Raw genomic sequence first — 7,041 nt, 5'->3', positions numbered from 1 at the left:
CCACACTGGAGGGATTCTATGACTGTTCTGAAGGAAGTCATCTTGGACTTGAAACATTAACTCTGTTTCTCTCTCCAGAGGCCTGCTGAGTTTCTGTTTTATTTCAGACTTGCAGGATTCTGCTATTAATTTGGTCGACTGGGCCATTACTCACTAGAATTTATAAGATTGGCAGAGAATCTCACTGAAACAATACATTCAGACACGGCTGGACAGATTGGATGATGTTTCCCTGGTCGAGGGGCCAGAACCCGGGGTCACGGTCTCAGAATACACAGTAGGTCATTTCCATAAGACCGTAACACATTAAGATATAGGAGCAGAATTAGGCCATTCAAACTTGGCTGATATGTTTCTCACCTCCATTCTCCTTGCTTCTCCCCGTAACCCTTTGATCCCTTTATTGATTTAGACTCTATTGATCTCATCTTAAATAGACGTGGTGACTGAGATGAGGAGAAATTTCTGAGGGTAGTGAATCTGTAGAAATCTCAAACAGAGAGATATAAGTGAAGTCACTGAATAACATTTTAAAAATACATAGATTTCTAGAGGCTAAAGGTGTCAAGGGCTACATGAAGAAAGCAGCAGTATGACATTAGGATAGAAAATTAGCCATGATCGTTTTGAATGGTGTAGCAGGCTAGATGGGTTTACCCATAATCCTATTTTCTATGTTTTTATGTCTCCGAGTTATAAAGTGTCCATGTGGAATTTGATGTCATTGCCATCCTATTTGTTTCACACAGACATATTGCAATCAGAATGAAAAGCAAAAATCATTATTTTCCGCCTCTATTTCTGTTTAATGAAGGAGGATGAAGAGGAAGAGAACCAGAGATAAAACACCACCTCCATAAACAGCATCACATAGACAGGTCCCTAGCGATTTGAAGAGTGCATAAGACTTGGCTACTTCCAATGAGGTACTGGGTGAGTTGCATTTACAAAGGAGCAAATTAACCAACCATATGACTTATTCTTCAATGACTTAAAATCAAGTACATCTGTAGAAATATAGATTATTACAACCCTCAACTTTTACCAGTCTGAATCCTTCTAGGTACTCATGAGAATATACAGGATTAGTCAAGGGGTTGAAGCATTGAGGTCAATAGTGACAAATTTAAACAAGGAATTAACCTCTTTGAATCAATGCTGCTTAACCTATCAGTAATTACAATTCAAAAACAAAGTAGTCATGGAACAATAACTTGCCAAGAGCAGCACCAGACAAACCTAAGAACCTGCTGAAGCTGCAACAAAGGCTTGCATTGCAAACAGCAGAAGACAGAGCTATGTGATTCTCCACTCAGTAGATCAGATCAAAGCTCTGCAGTGTAGATGGATCCACTTCTGAATGGTGCAGGATTTCAGAGGACTGGCATTCACAGCCAGATTGCCACTCTGCTCCTAAGTTTTTACATTTAGAAAGATCTGGATAAGGACTCCTTCAGAAACACCAAACAGAGTTTAAATCTGACAGGCCTTTCATAGTGCAAGATGGTCAGGGAACAGTAAACCACACTCCCTTTATCAGAGCAGTAGTTAGCATATTCTGTGATGTAAATGTCCAGTAGCACAAGCAGCCACATTGACAGCTTCTGAGAAAGAGTGAGCATGTATGCAAGGTACAAGTCCGTTTATTAGATTTGATTTAAATTATTATTGTCACATGTACCTAGGTACAGTGAAAAATTTTGCATTGTATGCAGCACAGGCAGATTATACCACACAAAAATTATAGGGTGATGGAACAGAGCGAGGAATACAACATTAGGCCGCAAAGAAGATGGACAAAAAGCAAGATCAACATTAGATTTTAAATTTGAGAGGCCCATTCAGAGGTCTAATGACAGTGGGGAAGAAGTAGTTCTTGAGCCTGTTGGTATGTGTGTTTAAGCTTTTGTCTTTTCTGCCTGACAGAAGCAGGTTAGAAGACATTATAACCGGAGTGGGAGGGGTTTTTAATGCTACTGGCTGCCTTTCCATGGCAATGAGAAGTGTAGATGGAGTCAATAAGTGGAACATTGGCTTGTGTGATGGTCTGGTAGAAAGTGAGGACTGCAGATGCTGGAGGTCAGAGTGGAGAGTGTGGTGCCGGAAAAGCACGGCAGGTCAGGCAGCATCCGAGGAGCAGGAGAATCGATGTTTCTGGCATAAGCCCTTCATCAGGAATGAGGGGGGCGGGGGCTACAGGCAAGGGAGCTGAGAATGCAACATGTAGATTAAGGTGAGGGTGAAGGTGATAGGTCAGAGAGGAGGGTGGAGCAGATAGATGGGAAAGATGATGGACAGGTCAGGAGGGCAGTGCCGAGTTGAAGGCTTGGGACTGTCATAATGTGGAGGGGGGGGGGGGGAGAGGAAATGAGGAAACTGTTGAAATCTGCATTGATTCCGTGTGGTTGCAGCGTCCAAAGGTGGAATATGAGGCGTTCTTCCTCCAGATGTCAGGTGGTAAGGGTTTTGGCGATGGAGGAGGACCAGGACGTCCTGTCCTTGACAGAGTTGGAGGGTGAGTTGAAGTGCTCAGCCCCGGGGTGGTGGGGTTGGTGGGTATGGGTGTACTGGAGATATTCTCTGAAACGATCCGCGAGAAAGCGTCCTGTCTCCCCCATGTAGGGGAGACTACACTGGGAGCAATAGATACAGCAGATGTCATTGGTAGAGATACAGGTAAATTTCTGTCGGATGTGGAAGGATCCTTTGGGGCCTTGGATGGAGGTGAGGGGGAGTGGTGTGGGCACAGGTTTTGCACTTTCTGCGGTGGCAGGGAAAGGCGCCAGGAATGGGGAATGGGCTGGTGAGGGGCGTGGACCTGACGAGGGAGTCACAGAGGGAATGGTCTTTTCAGAACACTGATAGGGGTGGGGAGGGAAATATATCTCGAGATGGGATCAGTTGTAGGTGGCGGAAGTGGCGGAGGATGATGTAGTGTACGCGGAGGTTATTGGGATGGAAGGTGAGGACCAAGGGGGTCTGACCTTGTTGCATTGGGGGGATGGGGTTGGAGGGCTGTGGTGTGGGAAGTGGAGGAGATTCGCTGGAGGGCATCGTTGACCACGTGGGAAGGGCAATTGTGATCCTGGAAGAAGGAGGCCATCTGGGATTTTCTAAGGTATTTAGCATGGCCAATTCACCTAACCTGCACATTTTTGGACTGTGGGAGGAAACCGGAGCACCCGGAGGAAACCCACGCAAACACGGGGAGAATGTGCAAACTCCACACAATCAGTCGCCTGAGGCGGGAATTGATCCCAGGTCTCTGGCGCTGTGAGGCAGCAGTGCTAACACTGTGCCACCGTGCCACCCGTAAGATGGAGGAATTGGGAATAAGGGATGGTGTTTGTATGGGACATTAGATGAGAGGAGGTGTAGTCTAGGTAGCTGTGGGAGTTGGTGGGCTTGTAGTAGATGTCCGTGGTTAGTCAGTCTCTGGAGTTGGAGTTAGAGAGGTCCAGGAAGGGGAGGGAGGTGTCTGAGATGGTCCAAGTGAATTTGAGATTGGGGTGAAAGGTGTTGGTGAAGTTGATGAACTGTTTGACCTCAAGGAGGCATGTGTGGTAAGTTGGGGTGAGCGTTAATAGTTACGCAGGAGAGGTCAAGGGGCAGAGGAGTTAGACTAGGGGCAGAATCTTACAGTGGTCTGAGCGCTGTGGGTTATGACAACATTTATGGCTGAATCGGTTGAGAAGTCCAGCGAGACCAATCTCCCTTACGGCATTATCTTACTGAATCTTTTATGCATTTGCCAAGTGGTGAGGCCAAGACTCAAAAATATTCAGTTTACCAAACACGCTGAGCAAGCGATAAACCGGAGAATCTCAAACCTGAGCAGGTACCTGGTGACTTCAACTCGCTGCTGGAGTCTCCACGTTGCTCGGCATTAAACAGCATCTCAGGGCACTGTCCCTGGGCACTTGACACATATATACCTCGTCCATGGGCATTGGCCAACATTTCCCAAACTCTCCAGTACACTTACTCAGGAAGCAGATGCTCACATTACAGACTGCTTGAGCAACTAACACTGAAAGGCTGCTGCCAGGATTGTTTGCACACAGGCTCACGGATTGGCTCCATTAGAGGCCTGTTCACTGACGGTCTTAGTGTTCACTCACTTGGCACCAATCTAAATGTTCGCACCACCCAGGCCTTACCTTGTCTGTTAACATGCCAATGCTTCTGCCTGAGCCTAAACCGGCCTCTGCCAGAGACATAGACAGGGTGCTTGTCAGCAGAGATCTATGTGGAGAAAGGAGTCTTGCTTTACAACATACTAAGCCCTCAGTCTAACACTGACAGTATGTGCCTGCTATCTGTATGGCAAACAAACTGAACATTTATTCGACCAAGAGGCAATTTTAGAAAGTAGGCAGGGGATCATCCTCAGGCCAGTCAAGGGGTGGTAGGTGGTGTTCTATCAGGGGCTATTGATCCTATCAGTCAGAGACACAAACTGTAGACAGTCCAAGGGTTTGGCCACAGACTTTCATGTTCGAATGTGGAATATGTCCCACTATAGCCTGGGGAGTGGGCACTGCTCAGTCCTGGAGGCAAGTGCCAGCAATCAGGAGAACATATCATCTTTCAGGGAGAAGCAAATACAGGAGTCAGGAGTCTGCTCTTCCACATCGAACTCTGGGGCAAATACAATCCTGGTGGTCAATCCATTGAACCTTCAGGAGGATGCAGAGCCACCCTGCAGGGGCAGGTTGGACTATTCCCAAAAGAGATGAAGAGGAGTGATAACACAAGTTATTTGTGGATAAGGATGGTGAGGAAAGATCTCATGATGTTTAGCGGTGGGTGTGGATCAGAGCATCAGAGGGCATGGACAGCTATGGAAAAAGGTTTATTCTCAGTGACCACCATTGTAACCTGCACAGAGTGAAAATAGAAGTTCAGGGTGGGCATTATTAAGTGTAATGTCAGGGTACATGGGCAGGAAGGAAACTTGCAAGTATAGTTCATTGTGGTGGAGCTCCACATGGACTGTTGGGGCAATGCAAGCTAAAAGGGGACATGGAGGCTCTGAGTTGGTGGTTGGGGTGGGGGCGGGAGGTTGGATGTTGGTATCTGGAGACCAGATGGAGTCTGGTGCTAATGGTGTATCTGCAAGCTGCCATTACTTGCTGTTCTCTAGATACAAATTGCAACTGCAAAATGGCTGGGAAAAGTTCCCAGGCTCAGTGGAGTTAGTGTCAGTTTAATGGGCAAAAGCACCGTATCCATGTCTTTTGGACAACAGGACATTGAAGGGGCTACTACACAAAATATGTATTTGCAAACTCAAACTACACTTAATTTACAATTATTTCATCATCCACAAAACGTGTGGAGTGAACCTACTCAGGATCCAAATGTTGGTCAAAGATAATTTGCACCATACCATTGGTGCTTACAAAATGAACACTGGCATAGCAATAATGCTGAAGTCAGCAGTAATGACTTTAAAAGATGCCTATATTGGCCAGGTGTGAACAATTAATCATGCAACTTTCAAGGGTACTGTGGGAGGCAGAGTAGGTTGCTTCATCATCTGTTATGTAATTTAAAACTCAACACAACTTACACTCACCCAAAAATACATAAGATTCAACCTTAGGTTTTCAATAGTCTAACCCTTCCTGAACAGCTATTTAATTAGCTGCAGTGAAAAACTCTGAATTCTTCTATTTCAATGGATACTCATAGAGGGTTTCTAATGTAGGAGGGAAATTGGCCATCAGAAACTTCAATTTCCCAAAGAATTCTCTTGAAGTCTCCTACATTGGAGCCTCAGAGCGATCCGACAGGCAACTCCCACCTATGCTGCAGAATATTTCCCTTTCTGTTGGTAAATCTGGGCCTAACATGGTGAGGAGCTTCCACAAATATCCCTAAATTTGATGTTGAGGGGAGGCCAGCACAATCAGTACAAATAACCAGGCTGCAGCAATGACAACTATCTTCAACGGGATGAGCCATCTTGATCCTGGTCCTAAGCATCACAGATGTCAGTTTGCAGCCAATTTGGTTCACTTGCTGTGATATAAAGAAAAGGATGGAAATACTCCAAAACTATCAGCTTTGACCACAGCCCACCAATAGTCTGAAGGCCTGTGTTCCAGAACTTGCACACTCCAAGACAAGATGTTCTTGTACAATACACTGACATATACCCAGAAAATTGCCCAGGTACATCGGGTCCACAAAAAGGAGGAAAAATCCGATGTAGCCAGTTACTCCCTACCAGTCTGTTCTCAATCATCAGCAAAATGCTCGAAGGGGCACTGATAGTGTTATCACATGGCACATTGTCAGTGATACCCTGCTCACTGGTACTCAGTCTAGGTTCTGACGGGGTCACTCAACTAGGTGAAAGTGAGGATTGCAGATGCTGGAGACCAGAGCGAAGATTAGAGTGATGCTGGAAAAGCACAGCAGGTCAGGCAGCATCCGAGGAGCAGGAAAATCGACATTTCGGGCAAAAGCCCTTCATCAGGAATTCTAATCTATTAAAGCCTTGGTCCATACATGGACAACAGAGCTGTGTTCAAGAAAAGAGATGGTATTGCTCTTGACATAAAAACATCATTTGACTTAGAATGGCATTAAGAAACCCTAGCAAAATTGAAGTCAATGGGAATTGAAGGAAAACTCCACCAAATCAAGCTGTACCAGTCACAAAGGAAGTCTGTTGTGATTGTCAGAGGTGTAAAGACAATATGTTATTTTCCTATATTTTGATTGTGGATAGAATTGGGAAAATGACTGTTTTAAAAGTCAAGGATTATTGAAGAATTGCTGCACTTCTAAAAAGTAAATAACCTAACACTTACTGTAAGTGCTGTTTACACAACTGTTGGTCTAAGCATGAGGAAAAAGGTAAAAACAATGACTGCAGATGCTGGAAACCAGATTCTGGATTAGTGGTGCTGGAAGAGCACAGCAGTTCAGGCAGCATCCAAAAAGCAGCGAAATCGACATTTCGAGCAAAAGCCCTTCATCAGGAATAAAGGCAATGAGCCTGAAGCGTGGAGAGATAAGCTAGACGAG

Source organism: Chiloscyllium plagiosum, chromosome 1 (genome assembly GCF_004010195.1).
Source record: "Chiloscyllium plagiosum isolate BGI_BamShark_2017 chromosome 1, ASM401019v2, whole genome shotgun sequence".
NCBI classification, from domain to species: domain Eukaryota; kingdom Metazoa; phylum Chordata; class Chondrichthyes; order Orectolobiformes; family Hemiscylliidae; genus Chiloscyllium; species Chiloscyllium plagiosum.
The sequence above is the reverse complement of the archived record's forward strand: the minus strand, read 5'-3'. Positions refer to the sequence as shown.